General features: G+C 46.5%; 1 protein-coding gene and 1 long non-coding RNA gene across 8 annotated transcripts in view; one reads left to right on the top strand and one right to left on the bottom strand.

The window, feature by feature from the left end:
* Positions 1–3,859, bottom strand: part of NDRG2 (NDRG family member 2) — a 41,826-nt gene extending 37,967 nt beyond the window's left edge. For 5 of the 7 annotated variants that reach the window (XM_081168370.1, XM_081168367.1, XM_081168369.1 and 2 more), the window contains exon 1: positions 3,727–3,859. The gene's annotated coding sequence lies outside the window, so the exon portion shown is untranslated. Of the gene's footprint in view, positions 1–3,722 lie in introns of all 7 variants that reach the window. The other 2 variants (XM_081168368.1, XM_081168365.1) reach the window with 1 other exon arrangement.
* Positions 3,860–3,914: 55 nt separating this feature from the next.
* Positions 3,915–22,885, top strand: LOC308572387. Its single transcript, XR_014001751.1, has 6 exons — positions 3,915–4,585; positions 4,812–5,012; positions 6,627–6,734; positions 11,448–15,130; positions 16,533–19,821; positions 22,749–22,885. It is a non-coding gene; the product is annotated as an uncharacterized lncRNA (long non-coding RNA).
* The last annotated feature ends 1,881 nt before the right edge of the window (positions 22,886–24,766 follow it).

The raw sequence follows: 24,766 nt of genomic DNA on the forward strand, positions 1-24,766 counted from the left end.
AGGGCGGGTCCCCATTATCTGGCAGCTAACCAAAGACACAGGAACCCGTGACCCAAACTAGAGGTTTTTATCCAAACTGGGGCAACATCTATCTCCTCTCTTCTCCCTGGTAGATACCTTCAAGTAAGCCTTACCATGCTATTGAGGGTTTGTTTGCTTTGTTTATTTTGCACTGGAGTTAAATTTTATGAACAGAAAAGAGAGAGGAGCAATGAGGGAGCAGGATGGCTAGGCATCCTCTTCCCTGGCCCTCTTTTGCTCTTTCAAACTAGGCTACTTTCCCCTTGCTGAGATGTGAACCTTCCTTACTTCCCTCCCTCCTTCCCTTTCTCCCACCACCAGGTGCCACTCCATTGCTGGCACAAGCAGAGGGGCTGCCAGGAGCCCCATAAAAGCAGGAGGTCCCCCCTTTTCCCAGGCTCCCTCTCCTCCTCCTCCTCCTCCTCCTCCTCTCTTTCCCTCTCTTCTTCTCCCTCCCAGGTGCTGTGGCTGGTTTCCACTCTGGCCTCCATCCAAGGATCCCCCTCCTGGGCCATAAATAGCTGTTTTGATCACCCTGGCACGGGCAGCGATCCAGTTCCCCCGGGGTGCTCCTTGTCACTCTGGGGCCCTTAACAGGGCCTGGAAGGAACAGGCATCCAGAAGAGAATTCTTCCAGCCAATCACTGAAGCAGCAGCTGCACACAGAGACCTTCCCAGGGCAACGGGCAGAGAAGGCCAGACCGAAGTGGGGGAAGCCAGGATCTCCCCGGTCCCTGGCTAGGAAGGTACAAAAGGGAGAATGAGGTTTGCAGAGAGAATGGCGGCCGATGCAATAAAGTACTTTTGGGGCTAGGTATTCTACTCCTGACATTTAAAGCACATATCCCCCTTCCCCCAAGAATCCTGGGAATTGTAGTTTGTTAAGGGTGCTGGGAACTGTAGCCCTGCAAGGGGTGAACTATCATTCCCAGGATTTGTGGGTGGGTAGGTGCTTTAGATGTATGCTGCATTCACAGATTGTGTCTCACTTGCTGTATAGTCCTTTCTACAGTCACTGGTTTTTGTTGTTGCTATTCTTCTTCACCTTGGTAGGGCTCCAGTGTTTTCAGGTGCTGAATGGTAAGCCAAAAAATCGGACAGGTGCAGTTTCCCTGGCACAGAGCTGCTCTGCTGGAAGGAAAGCCCCACCTGTTGAATATATGCCTGCTGCACAGCTGTTAAAGACACAGGGAGCCCTGCCAGGAAGAAGGTTCCCATTCACCAAGCCAATACTGCACAGAACCTCAGAAGCTGTGGTTAAAAGGCTGCTTAGCTGGGTGGGGGTATCCGCTCCCCCCCTTTTCTCTTTTTCTCTCTCCCACTCAACTCACACAGCCAATTTGATCCAGGGTTGAATAAGCCCGAGAATCTCCCTCTCTCCCCCTGCTTTCACAACCAGCCTTTCTGAAACGTAAAGAGTGCCTCTGAGCACGTGCAGTGATTTTTCTACCCCACTTCTCCCAAGGCAGATCTGAGCCCTGGCAACACCTATTTTAGAAAGGAAGTGCTACAAAGGGGTGGAGGTATACTCAGCCTTCTCATGTGCTTGTCAACCCCCTCCCCGTTTTGGAGGTCCCAAGACAGCAGCAAAACTAGGTTTACTGAGCCCATTGTGGGTTGTGTACTTTGTTTAGCGGCTCAGAGGCCTAGGCTATGCACATATCATCTCCAGACCTCAACAAACAGGTGCTCCAATTTTAAAACAACAACAATAGCTACTTGTGTATACCAGGACATGTGTGTTTGTGTGTGGAGAGTCTTAATGTCCATGCACGTGAGACGTTTCGACTAAAACCAGTCTGTTTTCCCTTCACTGCTTGCTCCAAATAAACCCAATTACTCCCAGACCTTCTGTTTGGAAAGTGGACAATGGGGGTTCCTAGATGTGCTCACATCTAGTACAGTCAAGAGGTTATGTGTGAGGAGGTGATACATGTGGGAAAGATCCCTGGTGTCTTCAGTAGTAGAACCCAAGCACATGGCAAGGGGGCGGGAGACTGTGCTGCTGCTGCTGCTCTGCTGAAGACTGTGGAAAGCTGAAAGTTAGCTCCAGGTAATGTAGGCTGCCACAGAGCTTCCAGGTGCCCACAGGTGCCAACACAGGGAGGGCCTACGTGCCAGGCGGCCTTGGCACTCACACCAGAGGATCTGGAAACACAGGCACACACCTGCAGCTGAGGCCACGTGAAGCCCCACCAGGCTTGGGGGCTGGGAACATGCAGCAAAAAAAGGAAAAAAGCCCAGACCCAGTCACCCTCCTTGCTCCGAAGGGAATGAACGGCTTCCCTATCTCTTTGGGCCCTGACCCCATGAGACCCGGCTCCCTTCCCAGAGCCAGGAATAAAAAATCCAGGCACCCCAGCCTTGGACTTCAAACCCTCTGACTCTTCTCTCAACAAGCCAGGAGCCTCGGCTGAACTCCCAGCACACAGCTTTGACAGCACGGTATGCCTCTGGAAGTCTTCTTCTGCACAGCCAGGGCAGAATCCGGATGATTGCCCCACTGCCTCCTCTCCCAGACAACCCTGGGTTTTATGGTCCTTAACATTGGATGCTAGAGAGCCCAAGGCGGCAACATCCACCTGCTCTCACCTGATCACACACCTCCCAGAGAACCCAGGAGTGCTGACTCCACCACCGACTGCTCTCCAACCTGCCAAGCCTTGCAAAGAGAGCCCCAGAGCTCCTTGCACTCTGCCTCCTGCCTCCCAGATCCATCCATCTTGCGACCCACTAGCATCCTGGCCCCCTCACCTGGAAGCTTGACCTCCTAGCCCCACCCCCTTGCTTCTACCCACTGGGGCTTACTGCTCACTCCCAGAAATAGGACCAAGCTGCCGGCGGATTTGGGACACGCACATACAGACCTCTCCTCGCTTCCAGCAGAGCTCAGGGACCCTGCAGCTTGCAAATCCTCCTCTGGTTGCAACCCACTTAATCCTCCCAGAGACCCCCCTTTCCTTCCCCCTCCAGCAGAAGGCAAAAATCCCTCAGCCACCCCCCCCCGTCTTTCCCAATTCCATCCTGACAGACCCCCCTCTCACATGGAGACCAGGGGGTCAACCCGCCTCCCCTTCTTCTCTCTTTACCCCCCTCCCCAATACGCATAAGCAATCTGGCCCTTCGAGGGCTTGGGGGGGGGAGGCAGGGGTGCCTCCCATCCGGAGTGTTTTTCCATTTGACATTTGAGTCTGTTGATCGTGTCAATCGCAAAGCGAATCGAGGAAGCGGGCAGGAAATCAAATCAAAGCAGCTCATGGCGCGGGCGAGGAGGAGGAGGAGGATGAGAAGGGAGGGGGCTCCTACACACACAAGACATTTCCCCGAAAATACTCACAGCAATAGCAACGAAAAGCAACAGAGGATTCTTCTTGTTTTGGTGGTGTTTTTTTTAAGAGGCGGGGGGCGGGAGGCGGCTTTTGTATAGTTAGCTCTAGGGAGGTTAGGCACCCGATTTAGGGGTGTGCGCGGGGGGAGGGAAGCGGGAGATTCTGCCTGCAGGGGCATTTAATCTCCTATAAAACTAGGCAACATCTGGCAACAGATTTCTCCTCCCTCCCTTTCGGGGTGCTCGCAAGGGATCGGGGGAGGTCAGAAGCGAAGAAGAAGAAGGAGCCGGGGATAGGAAAAAAGGACAGCCGCGCTTTGCAGACTGGCAGCCCCTCCCACCCACAAAATGTCACCCCCTGTTTTTCTGGTACCCACTGTCCGCGCGTCTGTCTGTCTGCCTGCCTCCCTCTCGTCCGCGGCGGCTGCGCTCGGTCGCTCCGTCTGTCTTTCCACCTTCACTTGCCTTTGACTCTCTGACTGCAAACACCACCTCCCCCCACCCCCAGGGAGAGACCCCTCCCCCCAGATCCCCTCCCCCCAGCTCCGCCTCTGCCAATCCAGATTGCCAACAAGGAAGGGAAAGGGGGTGGGGGGAGGAAATCAGGGGAGGGGAAGAAGGAGGGGGAAGAGAGACCGGCAACCATCTTTCCCCAGATCCTTGGTAACAAAGGGGGATCCCTACAAAGGCAGAGAAAGACCCCCCTCTCCTCTCGGGGTGACCCGAGCACCTCCCTCCCCGCTGACATCCAGATTCAGTTCGAGCGCAGTATACTTTTTTAAAAAAAATGTACGTGCAAATGCAAAATGGGGCGAAACAATGTGTGGGGAGCGGAGACCCTGCGCCCCCTACAGGGCAAAGGTCCTCGAATCCCCCCCCCCGCAACCTATGGCCAGCCCTAGGGGGCGTTCCCGAAAGCAGCGAACAGCCAAAACAAAACCTGTAGTAGTTAATCCGGAACTAATAATGAAATAAAATAATAATCGCTCAGTCGCACAACCGATCCCGTCTCCCCTTGCAGTAATCTCAGCGAGGATTACAGAGCTCCAGTTAAGCGCCAGGCGCAGCTCAGGGACAGAAGAAGCAGCTATTTTGGAGTGGGAGCCCCGGAAAACGTGGAAGAGGCGGCACCGCCGAGCATGTGCAAAATGCATTTCCGCTCAGCTGTTAGCAACCGGAGCCCATCTTCACAAATCTTGAGATTAGGTAGCAGGCAGCGCTTGATCTTTAAAATAGGTGATGCTTCAAAATCTATATTAAAGTAGCACCCCCTCCATTTGTCAGATATATGTTGTTTGCGGGGGGGTGGGACTGCCCAGGATTCCTCCATAGGTTTCAGGAAATACTCTGCACATGCTCTTACCTGCTCTCCAAGAAAAAGGGTTCCAGGAGAGAAGGTCTGATTTCCTAGCAGGTTTGGCGTCTTGGTATAACTCTTCTTCCTCCTCTTGCTTTTTTAAAGTTAACTACAGGGTACCAATTATCCCCCCTATGATGAACCTGGGTCAATATAAAAGATCCAGAGTCAGATTTCAACTTAACCATCAACTCGCTGAATGCTGCCGAGCATGTCTCTCTGGTCTGCAGCTTCAATCTGCCCATCAAAACTTGCGATCAGATGAGACAAGAAAAATCCCTCTTTGCAATGCATGTTTATTCAGAGGTAAGTTCCACTTCTGACTCCCAGTGAAGGATTTTGAAGCTTTAAAATCCACACGTGCCTTCAAACAAACAGCAATTTCATGGTAGTCGATTCCCAGCTCTAAAACACTCTTCCTCTTGGAAGTTCACCAAATGTGGAGCCTGAGCATTTTAGGATTCTGATGTTGGTGTCAGAGATGGATCTGAAATGAAATGTTCTGTTTCAACATTTGGCAAAAATACACCTGTGTTTAATTTTTCTTTTGAAGGAGGGGGGGGACAAATGCAACAGAGCTTGTTTTGCACATGTTGAAGTAGGTTGAAGTAATATACATTATGATCTTTAGAACTCTTCTCCATAAGACCATCAACACCCAGAGCCTAAAATTACTTAACTGCGTCTTAAAGCAACCATCTTGCCAAATTCAGTTGGTCTTTCCCCACCCTGCTGGGTTCATCCCCAAGCCATATATCCAACAGCATCCATAACCATGGACATAGCTGGGGGGTGGGCAATCAATCAAAATCAATGCAAATCTGAGGTTCTGCCCCCCTAACAAAAGCATATCCCCCCAAAAAAAATCCTCACTACGCCCATGTCTATAATTGGGAAGACTGAAAGCCATTCAAAGCAGGAGAGCATACATTTTAATTTTTGAAAGCCAATACAAGAATTTAGGAAGCTGCCTTTATCCGAGTTAAACCACTAGTGTAAGCTGTGCATTGTTTGCACGAAATAATCAAATTATTATTAATAATAAACCATGGTTTTGCTTACTGTTAGATGCAAAGGAGTTCTCAGGCAAACCTGGCTTTTCCATTTAGGGCTGGAAATGTCCCTGTCTGAAATCCTGGAGATCCCTTGCCAGTCAGTGCAGAAATTGTTCAACTTGATAGACCAATAATTTTACAGAGGGTCACCGTCTTTTTTTGAAGTGCCAAGGTTTTGTTAATTACATTCACTGGCCAGACTACTGGGAGATAGGAGCAGGTTTGTTTTATTTTTATTTTTAAAAATGAGCAGCTGTGTAGCAGGGTGCCTGTATCTTTCCCTTTATCTACCTTGGTTAGTTCTGTTGCAATAACTCTGAGGTTAAGCACGTTTCTGAGCCAGATTGACTAACTTTACCAGGGGGGAAAACCGTTCCCAGCATTTGGTTGCAAAAAGGCATGCTCAAAACACAGAACCTGGGACGCAGCCTTGATTTTTAATGTCTGGAGTCACCAAGGCATGGGGCAGGTTCAGTTGACATCTCAAAGGAGTCTCCAAAGGGTCTCCTTTATTTTGCACCACATAAATCTATGGGCTCCATTCAGCTCTGCGGGAAAAGACTGGCATTTTAGGGACAATGTTGCAGTGCAGGCAAAAGCTGCATCCCAGCAGTGGATGGATGACCCAGCTATCTGGAAGGATGAACACCCACCATCTATCACCCGGTGGTTTGAAGATCTCACCGCCCTTTCTTACAATCACCCCAGTTTCATTTAGGCACCTGTTTGGACTGCTTATATTAATGTATACGTTTAAATTGATGGGATATTCTTATTTTCCACATCATCTGGAAAAGGACTCCCTCTTTTTAAAATTATTAACATTAGCTTGTATTTTTCCTTCTTCTTTTCTGTTGCAAATTAGGGAAGGAGGCAGAGATTGAGGGAGAGAACTGAAAAACCAAGGCCCAGAATATCCTGGGCAGGGAAGCAGTTCTCTGTGGAGACCCATCCCTTTGGCTTTCCAAAGGAGGTTTGTTTGGACCCTTCTTTTCTTGATGCTTGGTGGGACTCTTTTTGAGGCTGTTCTATTTTATAAATTAGAGCCTCTGTTTTAGTGCTGTTTTATTATTGCTGTGGATTTGTTGCTGTTGCTTTTGAACTGTAGCTTTGTATGTGTTATATATACAAAACTAGTCTTGTATGTGTGTGTGTGTGTGTGTGTGTGTGTGTCTGTCTGTCTCTATCTATTTGTCTCTGCCTTGAGTATTCCTTGAGTGAGGGGTGTGCGTGTGTATACATACACACACACACAACTACCTTGAGTAGCAGGATGTAAATACCATAAATAAATATTATGAAGGAAATTCCTTGTTGTTTCACAAAGCTTACAGGTGGGCCTTGGGCCAGTCACTGTCTTTCAATTTAACCTTGCTCACAGGACTATTGTAAGGACAGAAGATGGGGGCAGGACTGCACATACTGCCTTGAGTGTCTGTTGGAAGGGTAGTATAACAAATAATAGCAAATGAAAACTATTATTTGGCCTTGTACTAACATTTTCCACAATCCTGCCTTAGGATAAAACACCCAACCCCATAGCCAGGGTCTCCCCAGTGATCCGTGTCACTGCTCTTAATAGAGCCCCACTTTATTGTCATCTATCAGGTGCTAGATGACATCCGCCCCAGTTTTTGCACTCCTGCAAATGCAGTGAAAACAATAGGATGCTGGAATCTTTTACTACCAAGGTAGGTTGCTGCCACTACAGCACGGCTGTGCACGGTTGTTACGATAAGAGAGGCGCTATGCCTCTCTCGTGCCCACGTAAAGCAGCACACAGAGCGAACTCTGTGTGATTGTGTCTCGAAGCATAACCTCCTCCCCGCAGCCCTGAGTCTCAGAGAGCTGCTTCTCTCCTAGCTTCCTAACTTTTCTCAGTTCACAGCTAGTGGCTGCGTCCTGTTCTTAACCCACCCACTTAAATGTTGCTTTTTCTGGCAGGGCTGGGTGGGACTGTTTTGCCTGGCACATTCTTTGGGCAAGTCTAGCTGGTCAAACCAGTTGGGCCCTGTACTGCTTGCATCCTGGACTAATCGTAGTGAAGGATCACAAAACACACACACACACTCACACACAGAGAGAGCGAGAGAGAGGGCTGCTATACATAGCTGCCTCTACTAACTTTCCGGCGTTGGTGCAACCCGACATCCAGCACCCCTTACAAACTTTTCTATTTCCCTGCTGAAATACTTTGCTTGGCAACCTAAGAATGCCAATGTTTGACTGTTGGTATTGAGCCCCTAACCCATACCACCCCAACTTGCTATCAATGTGGAGTTGAAATATGAATTGAGGTCCACACTGTAGCCACAGCAGACATTTAAAGCCCATGACTTTCCCCAAAGAATCTTGTGAACTGGGCTTTGTTAAGGGTGCCTGGATATTGTAGCTCTGTGAGGGGTAAACTACAGTTCTCAGGGTTTTTTTGGAGAAGCCATTTGCTTTAAATGTGTGGTATGGATGTGACTCCAGTGTGAAGTTAAATGCTTCAGGGCATCCAAAATGCAGGGTTCTCTCATATATGTCTGTCTATCATCTATCTATATCTATCTATCTATCTATCATCTATCTATCTATCTATCTATCTATCTATCTATCTATCTATCTATCATCTATCTATCTATCTATCTATCTATCTATCTATCTATCATCTATCTATCTATCTATCTATCTATATCATCTATCTATCTATCTATCTATCATCTATCATCTATCTATCTATCTATATCTATCTATATCTATCTATCTATCTATCTATCTATCTATCTATCTATCTATCATCTATCTATCATCTATCTATATCTATCTATCTATCTATCAATCATCTATCTATCTATCTATCTATCATCTATCTATCTATCTATCTATCTATCTATCTATCTATCTATCTATCTATCATCTATCATCTATCATCTATCATCTATCTATCTATCATCTATCTATCTATCTAGTCTATCATCTATCTATCTAGTGCAAATAACATCAACTGGAGAGCGACTCAGATTAATGGAATCGGAGCAGGCATGGTGGAGGGCCTTTAACCCTTTAACACCTTCAGAAGACAGAGGGTGCCAACCCCCCGTTCTCTCTCCCCTTCCTGCCAGTGTCCGAACCCAGTGGCTCCCCTGCTGTGGTCTAGAGCAACACCCCTATTCCAAAGTTGATACTTGCTTTGGGTCGCTTCCAGACAACCTCTTTAATGAGCCTTCATCCTGATTTGTTTTAGGAGAGATTAGGCAGCCTTGCATCATCAAGCAAAGTGTTGCATCAAACTTTCCAGGGCATTTTCCCTTCCGTTCTGCAAAAAAAGTCAGTTGTTTGGGAGAAATGAGTTTGTTTCACAAGAGCCCCAAATCAGCTAGAATTGGGCAGCTTGCTGCGATGTGATGGGATACCATTTGAAAATAGTGACTGGAAGCCCCTTTTGGTGGTATTAGTGGGGCAAATCCTCCAATTCATTGATATTTGCTTTGGGGCGCTTCCAGTTAGTCGCTGTTTTCGGCCAGGATTCCATCCTACACTGGCAAATTCAGGTTGTGCTATTACAGTTTATTTGGGACTCCTGCACAACCAAGTCACTTCCCCCATAGATCAGGCTTCTTTGCAATAAGGAAAATGACAAAAAAGGTGTGAGATCGCACTTGTTTTGACAGAATGTCACCCACTCTCTCCACATAAAGGATGAATAGCCAACATGTCATCTAATCTCCCTGCAAACATATCAGGGTGAATTCTCAATACACAGCTTGTCTCGAAGCACCCTTGGTGATCCTTCAGAGGATGGGTTTTCTTCAGGGTTGTGTTAGCAGGGAAGGAAAGTGTCAAATTTGCTTTCTTGTATGCCTGCTCTGATCCAGGTAATTCTCATGTGCACAGAGCTGATACAATTTGCCTTTTAAACAAACCTTAAAGGCATAATAATAATAATAATAATAATAATAATAATTTATTACAGTGGTACCTCGGGTTACAAACACCTCGGGTTACAAACACCTCGGGTTACAGACTCCGCTAACCTGGAAGTAGTACATCGAGTTAAGAATTTTACCTCAGAATGAGAACAGAAATCGCGCGGCGGCAGCGGGAGGCCCCATTAGCTAAAGTGGTACCTCAGGTAAAGAACGGTTTCAGGTTAAGAACGGACCTCTGGAACGAATTAAGTTCGTAACCAGAGGTACCACTGTATTTATACCCCACCCATCTGGTTGGGTTTCCCCAGCCACTCTGGGCAGCTTCCAACAAGAGATTAAAAATACATTAAAACATCAATCATTAAAAACTTCCCTAAACAGGGCTGCCTTCAGATGTCTTCTAAACGTAAGATAGTTGTTTATTTCTTTGACATCTGATGGGACGGTGTTCCACAGGGCGGGTGCCACTACCGAGAAGGCCCTCTGCCTGGTTCCCTGTAACTTGGCTTCTCGCAGTGAGGGAACCGGCAGAAGGCCCTCGGTGCTAGACCTCAGTGTCCAGGCTGAATGATGTGGGTGGAGATGCTCCTTCAAGTATACTGGGCCAAGGCCATTTAGGGCTTTAAAGGTCAGCACCAACACTTTGAATTGTGCTCAGAAATGTACTGGGAGCCAATGTACATCTTTCAAGATCTTGGTCTTGGTAGCTGCTCCCAGTCACCAGTCTGGCTGCCGCATTCTGGATTAGTTGTAGTTTCCGGATCACCTTCAAAGGTAGCCCCATGTAGAGCATGTTGCAGTAGTCCAAGCGGGAGATAACTGGAGCATGCACCACTCTGGCGAGACAGTCTGCGGGCAGGTAGGGTCTCAGCCTGTGTACCAGATGGAGCTGGTAGACAGCTGCCCTGGACCTGTGCCTCCATGGACAGCTGTGAGTCCAAAATGACTCCCAGGCTGCACACCTGCTCCTTCAGGGGCACAGTTGCTCCATTCAGGACCAGGGAGCTCCCCCAAAACAGTACTTCTGTCTTGTCAGGATTAAACTTCAATCCGTTATCCGCCATCTATCCTGCAGCCGCCTCCAGGCACTCAAACAGGACCTTCATCGCCTTCACTGGTTCTGATTTGAAAGAGAGGTAGAGCTGGGTATCATTTGCATACTGATGAACACCCAGCCCATACCCCCTGATGATCTCTCCCAGTGGCTTCATGTAGATGTTAAAAAGCGTGGGGGAGAGGACGGAACCCTGAGGCACCCCACAAGTGAGGGCCCAGGGGTCTGAACACTCATCCCCCAACACCACTTTCTGGACACGGCCCAGGAGAAAAGAGCGGAACCACTGTATAACAGTGTCCCCAGCTCCCAGCCCCTCAAGACAGTCCAGAAGGATGTTATGGTCGATGGTGTCAAAGGCCGCTGTTGCTAAGACACATTTAAAGTCCAGTGGAGTTTAGCCCCAAATCATGTCACATCTTGACTGTAGCATGGGATCAGGCCTGGCCTACATGATTTCATAGGTATATGTATTATCCCTGAGCACGCGAAAAATGCTTTCCCTTCACTAATGAGTAACTAGGACCAGCTCCCTCTTCACCCCTGCTGCCACATATCTGAGATTGCAGGCAGTAGGTTTTTGAGGGCAGCTGTGGAGCCTCAGCGTCAGTCGCATTGGGAACTTAGCACAAAGAGTGTATCGTCTGTAGCGAATTCTTTTTAAAGCGAGACAAAACAAACGTATACCTCATTTTTTCTTTTTCTTTTTATTTGCAAGGTTTATTACCACAAAAAAAGAGATCAAGACGACATGAACAAAAGTCCAATGAAGCGACCATATTAAAAGCCCATTTGAAGCATTCTGAGGATTGGTAGCAGTGGCGTCACGGTGCAAATTACGTATTTAAAAGTTTAGAATTCAAATGATTCAGCCTCATATTCCTTTCAGTCAGCATTCCAGGTTTATGGAACAATGCAGATCTCAGCCTCAGAGGACACCAGAGCTGGGACAAGACAGCCTGACTTTAGCAGCAGAGTTCTGGGTACCATAAAAGGGCAGGGAATTGTTAGTTATTTAGTTTAGATTTTTACCATCTTGGGGGCTTCCTGCTTCTGGCACCAAAGCATCTAGAAACACACAAATACGGATATCTGGCACTGGGCAAGTTCACATAAAGCTGTTTGAGGGATGCAGTATCTGGTATGAAAACACCTGGGATGTGGTCCCATTCTTTTTCTCTTGCCCATATCCCCACCAAACAGAAGGCCCCATCGCTGAAAGAAGTGAGGACTGGAACATCACAGTAGTGGCCTCATGGAATTCACTTCCTCCTGAGGTGAGCAAATACTCTTCACTGTTGTTCCTCAGAAAACAATGTAAGGCTTTATACCTTTCAGCAGGCTTTTTAGCAAGCCAGCAATTTCCTGAGAGCTGAGGAGAACACTTTTCAACCTGAATTGAAATAAGCACATTCCACTCTTGTACCTGAGAAAAGTTTGGTTTTTAAGAGGGAGAATGAACTACTCGTAGCGGAGAGCACCCCTGTGATTCTGTATCAGTCACTTTTCTGAGCAAGTTTTCTGATTGGAAGGCTCAGAGCACTGTGTTACACAGAGATACACCAGGCAGCTTCCTCTAATTTTGTTGCATCTGTCCACAAGGGAGTACACCTTCCGATGCAGAGGTGCAGCAGAATTTATTGTTCCAGCCCTGACTCCTTTCCATGAGAAGCTTGATTTAAAGAAGGCAAGGCCAGAGCAGTAAATCATACAGAGAGACAGTGGGCAGCCTCCCCTGTGAATGGGTGTTTCAGGCTCATAAAAAGTCCCTCGTTATTTAATAATTATCACTGTGGCAGTTGTTTCATGGCACGCAGTCTGTGAATTACTGCACTGAACCAGTAAGCCATGGTGGGTTGGAACTTGGTTGTTAAGCCAGGGAGTTTGTGCTTATTATCATTCTTCTGAAGTTTTATTTTGTGCTATAATTTTTAAGGAAGATTTTTCTTCACCGTAAGTCGCTATGAGCTGAAGTAGTCAATGTAAAAATTCCTCATTAATAAGCCTTCATCGTCTCTCCATTACAGAAAGAGGTTGCCTACACCAGACACTCTTTGAACCAAACACTTTTCAGTGTAGGCAGTTCACACAATCTGCGCTGTGCTGCTGAGTTGCCACGACTGGTTTCTCAGTGCTCACTCAGTAACAAAGTATAAATGCAGGTGACCCTCATGTCCATCACTGAATAATTCTGAGAGGTGTGAACGCACACAATATTTGGAATTTTTTTTCTGAAGGAAGTGGATGTTTATTTTTATTTATTTGAATATTTGTAAATGACACATTCATATAAAATGCCACAGGATGAGATGAGACGTAAGAAACAATATAAAACATGTCAAGCACTTAAACAAAAGCTGGTTTGCAAATGAGCACCCCTAGCAATGGGAGCAGGGCTGGAATTATTGGTGGTGGGGAAGCTGGACTTGATGAAATCCACCAGGCCCACCCTTTGATTTCCCTTTAATTTTATCTGAATCAAGCACTCCCACAGTTTTACAGAAGTGTCACTAAGGGGGCTACCACAAAAATACCTCTCCATCCCTTCTGTAATTTGAACGCTGGACTAGAGGCCATCTAGATATTTTGGCACTTGAGTTAGAAAACCCAAATGGCATCACCCAGCCAGCGGGGAATAAATCCTTGGCCATGTGTCTGATAAGCCTAGTAGTAGGGGCGGCCCTGCCTCTCATTGTCAGCATCCAATTTTGGAGTTGGAATCTGGACCTTCGTGTCTCTTCTCGGAAACACCAACCTAGACTTTGGAGAGAATTCCCCGCTCTTCTTTCTCTCTTCCTCGCACCCTTCCACCCCACTTTTTTCTCTTCTTCTTGGACTCGCTTCTGGGACATTTTGTTCCTGGCCTGCAATGCAACAGAAGCCCGCCTCAGCTGGATTCTGCTCTTTTCTCCCCCTCCTCCTCTTGCTCTTTAGCTCCAAAGGGGAGCACCCGAAGAAAAGAGAAGGCCTCTGGTTTCTACAGGACACACAACAATACATGGTTTGTGGTGGAACCTCCTCCCTGGCGGATTTGAAAGGAAGTGGGGCGTGCAAGCAGTCCTTAGTAAAGAGTGAGTGGCTTGGGCTACATTTGGAAAAGAGGGAGCAGCCAAGGGCTATCTGGGGAATGGGCTGTGTGTGCAGTAGATCCAGCCCTCGAGGTGGACCTCCTGGCAGTTGGCCAGTGTTGCAGGGACACGTGGAGGGTGGGATGCAGAGGCATGGAGACGGAGGGGGCAGCGTTAAGGTGGGTAATGCGGTTGGCACTGGCCTCTCCCACCCCCTTGGCTCAGGCTCAGAGAGGCTGGCAGGGGAAGCTGCAAAACAAGTCGAGGGGGGTCGGATCGGAGACAAGGAGCGTCTCTAAAAATAGGACACTTGGCAGAGCATGTGAGGCAAACAAGGATTGATTTAAAGAGACACCAGAGCAGGCGTGGGGCGTGGGAGACACCAGCCCTTTAAAATGGGGCCCCAAACACACATAACCCCCCACGCGGGGCAATGGGCAGAGCTTATCCCTCCTCTGGTCTACATGGGCCCATCTGTTCCCAAGGCACAAAAAGGGGCATTTTTTATTGGAGAAAGAGTGGGAGGCAGCGAGATGCTTGAAACTCCCCTGGGCACTTGGATGAAACAGGAGGAAGTGGGGTCAACAGAAGGAAAGATGAGAAATTCATCCCTTGAGTTCCCTGGGATGGGAGAGTGTGACCTAGTGGGTAGTGCAGGTGTTTTTGTGTGTATGTGTGTGTGTGGACTCCAGGGCTCTATTCCAAGCTTGGATTGGTAACGTTGGGTTTAGCTATGCATCATGGTGGGTGGTTTGGCAGACAAGGGGTACACAGTGTAACACCAAGATACTGGACATGGATTAGATTTCGGCTCCTCTTAATCACTTTGCTGTGGGTGTATTCTTCCCCTACCCTTCCAGTGTGTTCCTATAAAATGAGGGTCGTATATCCACAGGGGTGCGTGGTTTTAATATGGCAACAGGTGACAGTAAATTGTTCCAGATTAAATAAGGGGCTTATTATTTTAGCATCTGCAGGCTGGAAAGTATGAACCTATTGCAAGGGTGGGAAATCCTTCTATCAAGCCCCAGTGGGTTGTATTTCAGTGTGAGGCATAATCAGAAGAGACCCATTGAAATTAATGGGCATGTCTAACTAGGGTTGTCCATTTTTCTTGATTTTACTCTTTTATCTTTTGTAAACCACTTTGACTCTTTTTACAGCCAAGCGGTGTATAAATTTTATGAAATAAGTAAATAACTGAGGTCCATTAGCCTACAAGGTTAAGTGAAGAAAATGAAGGACAGCGATGGGCAAATCTGCCAATTTCGATTTCTCACAGTTTTTCATTTTTGCAATCTTTAAGTTCAGTGCTCCCACATTCCCACATCAGGTTGGTTGTTTTTTTTAATTCCTCATGAAAATTCACTAGCATTTTACTATGATTTTTTATCCGAATATAATCATTTCTTAATATACACAGAGTGGCTGGGGAAACCCAGCCATATGGGAGGGGTGTAAATAATAAAATTATTATTGTTGTTATTATGTTGGGATGCAATTTTGCCTATTATACACATTATTGCAGAGCAGTTTTCCCCAATCGAATGCATTTTCGATACGTTGTTTTCACCGATCTATTCATTTTCATGCATGCTTCGTCCTAGCTGGTCTATGCCTTTTTGGTATACATTACTAGCAGGCACTGCAAAACTTGGAGAAGTGTATGGCTGTTCTTGTGTTCATGCGTTCTTTGGGGAAGAGAGAGAATGAGGTACGAGGTCCTCCTTTAAATGTGAGCTAAGTTTAATTTCTCCCTATTCCCAGCGGAGGGTCGAGGTCTTTGACTTGGCACTCCTGAGCTCCATTTAAGCCTGGGTGAGTCCGACGCAAAGGAGAACAGTGCTCCTACGCTTTTAACAATCACAAAGGAAAGAGGAGCTTTTGCCAGGGGGTGGGAATAAGATGCAGCAGCCGATGTGCCCTGTTCTCAACAAGCATTTACAAGATGCCCATTAATTATTTGAAGAGTGAAACTGTCTGGGAGCCAGGACTCCGTGTCAAGTGATTTTAAGATCCCATCCCAATGAACCACTCCTGAATACCTTTTAAGCACTCTTTAATAGTGAAAGAGGGATAGAAGGCAGCTCTTTCAGACTTTGGCAATTAACTCCTACATAGGTGGATTCTAATCCTTATTAATAACTGGAAGCACAGACCTGGCAAGTGGTAGCTGTACTCTAACGCAGAGTACAGGAATGTGCTTATTTATACATAATTCTTGCTCTCTTGGTGTTCCGTCCACAACAGACATGCTTCCTTGAGTGAAAATATGTTGAAGAAGCAGAGTGCCCCAAGGGATATTCTAGATCTAAATATTTAACAGAGAGCACAATCACTTAGGGAGTCGCTGGATAATATCTTGCCTTATGCAGTGCAGGTAATGTGGAGGCCTTTCCCCTAACCCAGGCATAGGCAAACTCGGCCCTCCAGATGTTTTGGGACTACAACTCCCATCACCCTTAGCTAACAGGATCAGTGGCCAGGGATGATGGGAATTGTAGTCCCAAAACATCTGGAGGGCCGAGTTTGCCTATGCCTGCACCCTTATGAGATCCTCTGTTTTTGCTGGGCATGGGAAGGATCTCTTTGAGGAGTAATGCTGGGGGGGGGGGGTGAGGAGGCAAATCTCTCTATGCCTTGAACAGCCAAGCCCTTAAGAGGTAGCAATTCAACAGGTATTCTTGAGGAAAACTTCACCTGTTGAGCTTCTGCTTTCGAACCTCTCTCAACAGGCACAGCAAGGCAAGGGCCGGCTCTCAACGGAGGGAACAGTTAGCAGCTGCCCTTGCAAAGATCCTCCGTTCCCGACTTCCTCCCACCCGTGTGAGGCTTTGGCTGGTCACCGAGCCAGGGCTCTGGGTAAGGCGACTTTTCCCAGTGAAGAGAACAAAAGATCTGATGCCAAGCGCTATGAAGGGGTGTGTGTGCGCAGGAGAGCAAGCGAAAAGACTTCTCAATGCCCTATTGTGCGCCAGGGCTGGCCTGCCAAGGCGTGGGGCTGGCAGGCTCGACAAACAGCAGCCCCCTTATCCTATTCTTTTCGGCTTAGGTCTGGCCCTGGGGCATCCCAGCGACTTGACAAGGGGGTCCTCCGCTGAGGGAAGGCCTCTCATGCGGGGGTAGGGTGGGGGAGAGAGAACCTTTCGAAAGGGTGGATGAGGAAGGGAATCTGGATAGGCCTCGCTGTGGGGATGGTTTCCATGGCAATTTGGGGAAGGGGGTGGTGGTGTATGAGTCCAAAAGGAACTGGCTTTGAGCCTGGAAACGTGTTGGCACCAAGTGGCAAGCAGCCAGGAACAGCAGACCAGAGCCGGATCTATTCCACTCCTCTTGCACCCTCGGGCCGCCCCAGGATCAAAGCTGATGGGGGGGGGGAGCCCCTTGGAGTGCTCACCTTGCTCCGATTTGGGAACGGGCGGATGGCGTGGGGTGGGAAGGGTTGTGTGTGTGTGTGTGTATGTGCATGCATGCACACAGTGGTTGCTTAGTTCCTTCACCAGCTTCCTCCTGTGCCTGCCAGACGTTTAAGCCCAGGTGGGAGCGTTTGCCAGAGGTGGATGAAATCTTCCCTCACTTGAAACATCCGGTTTTGCACGAGGGAGGAATTAACTCCTGCTGCCTGCTGCAGCGGCCCAACTCGGGGTCATGGAGTCACTCACCACTAAGCCAGAGGGGCTTGCCAACTGTACCAATCTCATAAGCTGCCAGCCTCCTGCAAGATTCAGGTCGCACGGTTACAAATATTGTTGTGTATTTATTTGCTTATTATCAGTGTCAGAGTTAAATCGTTTTAAAAACAGGCAGCTGACCATATGGAACAACCTGTTTATACATAACAGGGGTTTGTCAGAGGAGCAGTCATACCAGCAGGGCCCTGCAACAAAACGTTGTGGCGTAACCCTGATGTGTGTATGTTACCACACCCGGAAGCTGAGGGATTTGAAAATTAATAGTATACTCGATAGAATTCCTGCTCTAACTTGGAGTCTTACTTGAGGTACCTTTTTTGGAAATACGCCCAGGTGCAATCAGTCTGTATGCAAGTCTATGGAGTCTCCATGTAACTGACTGCTGGGTTGCTGGGGAGGATATTTGAGGGTGCAATTGAAGTAAGCCCTCCTCTAGCCTAGAAAATCACATTGCAGGGCTTATAAAAGCTACTATATTTCGACATAGTCTTCTAACGTTCAGCAGGGTTATAGTAGTGAACTACACTGCAGGGGTGTTGTGTTTTTTTGTCTTTATTTGCTGTATTTCTTCCATCGAAGCAGCTTACATGTGGTTCTGAGGCATTGACCAGGCCCAGCTTCAGCTAGGTGGGAGCATTGTGTATATTCAGACCATATATTACTCTTCTCAGCCCAGTCTGTAATATGGGTGCTAAAAGCAATTAATTACAATGCAGAGGTAGGTGTTGGGTTGGAGTATTGTTTATGTTGTTTTGTTGACATGTGTTTTGTTTTTTGTTTATTGATATTAAATTTTTGCACCTTTATTTTAGAACTTATGATTTATGTGGAAATTGTTCAGTTTGGTTTTGCCCTTTTTGATATTTTGTCTATTGTTTTGTTACTTTTGTTACATTTGATATTATGTATTTTTTTATGCTGTAAGCCACCTTGAGCACGATTTTAATTATACAAATAAAAATGATGCGTGTATGCAAGTTGTTTTCCGTTCACCCAATTTACAAACATGGAGAATAAGGCTGAGAGTTTGGAACTTTCCAAAGGTCCTACACCAGATTCAGCAGTAGAGCTAGGCCTTGATTAGGCTCTTCCAGGCCAAACCAGATACTCACTTAGCGATATTGTTTGTGTGACCTTACCACATTCCCTAAGTGGCAAATGTGTTGTGTATCTTATCTGTGCCTGTGTAGTATGTAATTTATACCAATAACATGTGCTTGGAGAACCTCTGTCAGCTAAGCAGTACTCAAGCAGTATAGCTTAGCAAAAGATGCTTGGGGACCTTAGCTTTCAAATTCTAAAGCCTTGTTGCCCAATTCAAAGTTTTTGCAGACTCTCTGTGACATCACAGCAGGTAAGCTAATGGTATTAAGAGAGCGGGCAGAGAGAACATAGAGGTTGAGTCAGCCACTGACTATAAAAACACTGCTACTACAGGCTCCAAAGACTGTGTGAATGAGCCCAAATTCAAACGAATTTCATAGTCACTGGCTCTCAGCTAGGGAACTCACAGCCTATCTGTATTCTCACAAAACTATTGTCTGCAGAATTTTGGGGGGAGAGCAGAACTTTGATCGTTGAACAGCTTTAAACTGAAGTATATGGCTATGGTTTAATCATAGAATCACAGAATTGCAGAGTTGGAAGGGACCACGAGGGTCATCTAGTCCAACCCCCAGCAATGCAAAAATCCAGTTGCCCAACATTGCTCATTTAAGAATTGTAAGGCATGAGAAAACCAGAGCAAGAGAGAAAGCAAGTACAGGCTCCTCTTCCTAGCAATTAAACACGTCAGGATAGACAGTGAGAGAAAATCATTGCCCTAGTCTTGAGCAATAATTTGCTTTTGGCAAGGGGATTACTGCCTCTTTTCCTTTTGGTGGTTTCAATACCTGCCTGGCACTGAGAAGTTCAACAGATTTTGATTTTTCTTAGGAAAACAGCACTTGTTGAATTCCTCACCACCATACAGCTGGTAAATGCATAGAAATCTTCATCAGGAAATGCACTTCATATTACAAAAACAACAACTATGCAAAGCCAATATAGTTTCTGTCTGCCACAACTGTGTGGGCAAGGATAATGTAATAGATCTTGAGAAAAGCAAGCTGTTTACATCGTTCCACTTGATGTACTTAAGCGTCAACTAAAGGAACACGGTTTGGAAGGTGTTATAATGCAGCTCAGCTGGTTGGAAAGCCACACCCAAACAGGTAATGAATCAGTGTCTGGTTGGGAGGAGTTACCTGGTCCTGAGTTCAATGACCTTCAACATATACACTGATGGATGAGCTTCTGAAAGATTGGGAGGGATTTACTCACCCACTTGAACGTGACATAAAACCGTAAACATTTAGAAGACAGGATTAGAATTCAAACCAACCTCACTTATACCAGAGCTTTGGGCAGTAAATCATAAAGGGAAATTTATGGAAGTCAAAAGTGAAGTACACTACAATATGTGCTTTTTTTCAAAGCTAGAATGAAACTGACTAGAACCTGTGCCCTCCAGATGTTGTTTGACTTCTGTCCCCATCACCCCTGACCATTGGCAATGCTGGCAGGTACTGATGGGAGCTCTAGTCCAGGCATAGGCAAACTTGGCCCTCCAGATGTTTTGAGACTACAATTCCCATCATCCCTGACCACTGGTCCTGTTAGCTAGGGATGATGGGAGTTGTCCCAAAACATCTGGAGGGCTGAGTTTGCCCATGCCTGCTGTAGTCTAACATCATCAAGAGGGCCACAGGTCTAGACTAAAGACCCAGCCAATGGGATCTTCAGGTAATGCTAATAATAAAGAATTAGTGGTACAAGGCAGCAACATGTCACTGTTGCAAAAGGGACAGGTTACTGTCAACAACGCTGTGTGCAGGATATGGGATACAACTGAAATGACTCAGAAATTAAGCTCACTTTCCTTGCAGTACCTTAAGAACTAGCAAGTCTGTTATGGTATAAGCTTCAGGAGATTCAAGCCCACTTCATCGGATGAATGAACTGAATTCTTAAATGGCAACTCCATTCCTGTTAGTGTAGTTGCAAGGCCTTGATTTCTGGTGGGCATCAAGAAGTGGGGATGCTCTGGCACCACAGCAGTCCTGCCCCACTGGTATTCTGCATCTACCATCCTAATTCTGCTGAAGGCGAACTCGCCACCAGCTTTTGAGGAAGCACCATAGCCCAGCGGTGGAATATATGCTCTGCACACGAAAGGTCCCAGATTGAACCCCTGGCTTCTCAGGTAGATCTGGAGCCTGGGAAGCTGCTGCCAGTCAAGTGTCAACAGCTAGACGGAGTGGCAGTCTGACTTCAGATAAGGCATCTTCCTCCGCTGCACTCATGCCAGGCTGAAGCTCTTACTCTTGGCCAGTGGCTATGAAGGCTGGGCAACTAAAGGACGAAGGCAAGGTAGCACTAAGAAGTGGCCAGGCCAGAAAGAAAACATAAGCCTTTGGTAACTGTTTGCATACTTCCCTAAACAACTCGACTGCGTGCCTGTAATCATGCCTTTTCTACTGCTGTATTTTACTGGCATTGGCAAGGAGCCCAGGCATGTGATGATAATCTCAATGTGTCGAAGCCAAGTTTATGTGTACTGTGTAAATTAACCTTCCAAAGAAAAAAGTTTCAAAGGAGACTATTCTTCAGCAGGTCCCTACCTGCTACACCTCAGTATAGCTACACAGAAAACAAGAGCCAGGGAGGTGTGGTGGTTTGAGTGATGGACTGTGGCTCAGTGCTAGAGCATCTGCTCCAGGTTCAATCCCCAACATCTCCAGGACCAGCAGGCAGAGACCTATGCCTGCAACCCTGGAGAGCTGCTCTCAGTCAGAGCTAGATGGAGCAACAGTCTGGTTCGGCTTCCTGTGTTCCTATGACCCGCAGGTTCAAATCCTCACTCAACTACAAAGTTCACTGGGGGACCTTAAGCCAACAAGCACTATCTCTCATTGTAATCTATCTCACGGGGTCGCTCTGTAGATAAAATTGTGGGTGTGGGTAAGAACTCTGCATGCTCCTTGGAGGAAAGCCTGGCTATAAATGGAATAAGTAAATCTATATTTATTTGTGGGACACTGATGTTTTCAAAGGGGAAAACAGCAAAACAAGACCCCGTCCCCCTTCCAACTGACACAAACTTTCTGGCCCAGTTGCCTAATGGTAATTCCCACGTGACTAATGTGATAAGCCAAGCAGCCATATTGGAGGTAAAAGGCTTGGTGTACAGTGGTACCTCAGGTTAAGTACTTAATTCGTTCCGGAGGTCCGTTCTTAACCTGAAATTGTTCTTAACCTGAAGCACCACTTTAGCTAATGGGGCCTCCTGCTGCCGCGCCGCTGGAGCACGATTTCTGTTCTCATCCTGAAGCAAAGTTCTTAACCCGAGGTACTATTTCTGGGTTAGTGGAGTCTGTAACCTGAAGCGTATGGAACCCAAGGTACCACTGTATTTAAAAGCTGTTTGGCTGGTCAAAATGTGACTGGGTGGCAGCTTTCAGGATGGACTACTCTGCATTGTCAAGGCCTTAACTGGAACAAACTGGAATATGATGCCAAGTTTTGATTGCCACACTTAAAGGACAACACAGACAACGTGGAGGTCTAGAGTGTTTCCAAACAGGAGCCTTATATTACAAGAGCTAAGCTCCTAATAATTTATTTTTTCTGGGTATGTTACACTTGGTATGTTAGAGCACTTTCGGACTGTCAGCATTTTGGGGTGGGATTCAGTCACAGACCAGCAAACTGAGGCTGGCAGTTAAAGCTGGAACTCTTGCAAAAGAAACCTGCTTCCCTGAAAGATTGGGAAATGAGGAAAGTGACAGGAAAAATGCGCTGGAAAGTGTGGGATAACGCAATTGCTTGACGCATTGGCTAATCTATCCTCAAACAAATCAGGATGAGTGCTCATTAAATAGCTAACATTGTCTAATCTGTCTACAAACAAATCAGGATGAATGCTCATTCAAACAGGTCTGGAAGTAACCTTAGTTTCCACAAACACTTGATGTCCGCCCCCCCCCCCCGGTCGTGGATATTCCTTGCTATTCCATTGCTTGTCATCCACACCAGTGGCCAAACCATGACAGGATGTTACCTGGGTGGTATCATTTGTCCTTCTCATTCACTCATTTCCTGCCCTCTGCTACTTTTTCCCATGCTGAACTTGTTCACATGTATTTATGTACCTATGCTTGCACACACTATATATATATTTATCTATATATAGATATCACAGGAAGTGTACAAAAGCAGATGTTACCTACCCTAGTTATCAAAGTTCACAGTGGCCAAGAAGGAGGCTGGTGGTTTTAGTGGAGAACAATATCCATTTCCTTTTAAAAAAAATACTGAGGTTTGCACAAGAGCAATATTTACATGAATTATATAAGACTTGTCCAAGAGTGAGAGGTCTTGCATAAGACATCTGTATTATTATTTTTTTAAAAAAGACTGATCTTGTGTTCATACGATCACAGTCTCTGAGGTAATTCCTCACATGTGCTTGAGGTAACAGTTTCTACAATCTGAGTTGTTGAAATTTGGATGTGGCTTCAACATGCTGCAGTCAATGTAGATTGACACATGTATACCATTTGGGCCACTTGAAACAAAGTGTCTTGCGCTCAAAATCAAACCGAGGAGCAAACAGAAGTAAGGGTTTGAGAGACAAACTGCCCTCCCCCCAAGATATGTGTTAATGAGCTCCCACGCCAGTGGTATCGTTGGATGTATAACAGCTTATTTTTACTTATTGGATTTTCTGCATTAAAGGGAAAGAGATTAAATGCAAACAAAGTGCATGCTAGCAATTTGATGACATTGTGTGGTTGCTGTGAAAAACATTTGTGCATGAGCGGCACAGATTCCACAATAAATTCCTATATGGAAGCACCCCTGGTAAGGATGGAGCAGGGTTTGACACACACACAAAGTGGTTAAAAGGAACCAGGCATATTTAGCTTAAAGAGAAAAGAAAACGAAGCAGGGATAGGACGGCAGTTTTCAAGAATCTGAAAAGCAGGTTGTGTAGCTTTGCATGCCAAGAACGACTAAATCATGTGCCAAGGAAAACTAAGCTAGAAAGCGCATGCTGCATATTAAAGCTCAATTAAACAAAATGTAGGACATTTCCCCTCACCGATCATTCTTAGCACAGCCTTTGAAAAAAAAAAAAAGAGTCAACAAAAAGACGACTGTCATGAAGAGGGTATGTTTGCTACAGCACTGAATAGAGATAGAAAGTCCATTAAAGTGACAGGGGCATTGTGAAGCAGGTTGGGGGAGGGCTAGCAAGAGGTATTTTGAGCCGGGCCCTAGATTTTCTGCTGCTTTCCTTCTCTTCTTAAAACATTTAAAAAAACCAAAAACTTTGCTGGCAGGGGATCTGGGCTCAGAGTGCTGTTGAGACCCCAGCAATGTCTGTGATGACTGACCTCGTTGCCCCTCAAACAGAAGACAAAGTTCACCACCTGCATACCGTGGCCTGGCCAGGAGCCAAACAGATTCATGTGACTTGCAGGCCTGGTCTATGCACAGCTTTTATAAAAGTAGACAAACTTGTCTTTTTTTCTTTTTCTTTTTTGAGAGAGGGGAAAACCTGTTTTTGAAAACAGCAAATAAAGAGAGCAATGGCTTCTCAGGGTCACAGACAGAACAAGGATCAGCCGGTCCAACTGAGAAGAAAGTAGATCATTAGGCTGCAAGTTGGGTCACACTCACTTGGAAAGAGGCCCCATGGAACTGGGTGAGACTCTGAGGAAACATGCATAGGCGCAGGCCTTGAAAACTGGGATGGCTGAAGTCTGGGGAGGCCCATTATTGAATACATTTGGAGCAGATAACTCTTGAAAGTATAGATCCTTGGTATTTAAGACAAGAGGTGCCAGAGTCTTCCGAGCAATTCTCTGTGACATGCCATGTAACATCCCTCTGCAAAAAAAACTCCCCGGCCTCCTAGGAACTAGCAAAAGCAGTCACTTCATGTGAAGAGCTTTGGATAGGCCTTCAGCCTTCAACTGATTTGCTGAGATCTGCTACTGGGCTGCAGTCTGGTGGGGAGAGGCCGTAGCTCTATGGCAGACCATCTGCTTTGCCTGCCTGCAGAAGGTCTCAAATTCAATCTCCAGGGAGAACTGGGAGAATCCTGTCTGAAACCCAAGAGAGCCACCAGGAGTGTAGATATTACAGTACTGAGCTAGGCAGGCCAATGGTCTGACTCAGTGCAAGACAGCTTGCTGTGCTTCTCAGTACCAAAGTCATCAACATCACCA

This window comes from Podarcis bocagei (genome assembly GCF_964188305.1).
Source record: "Podarcis bocagei genome assembly, chromosome: 13".
Classification (NCBI taxonomy): Eukaryota; Metazoa; Chordata; class Lepidosauria; order Squamata; family Lacertidae; genus Podarcis; species Podarcis bocagei.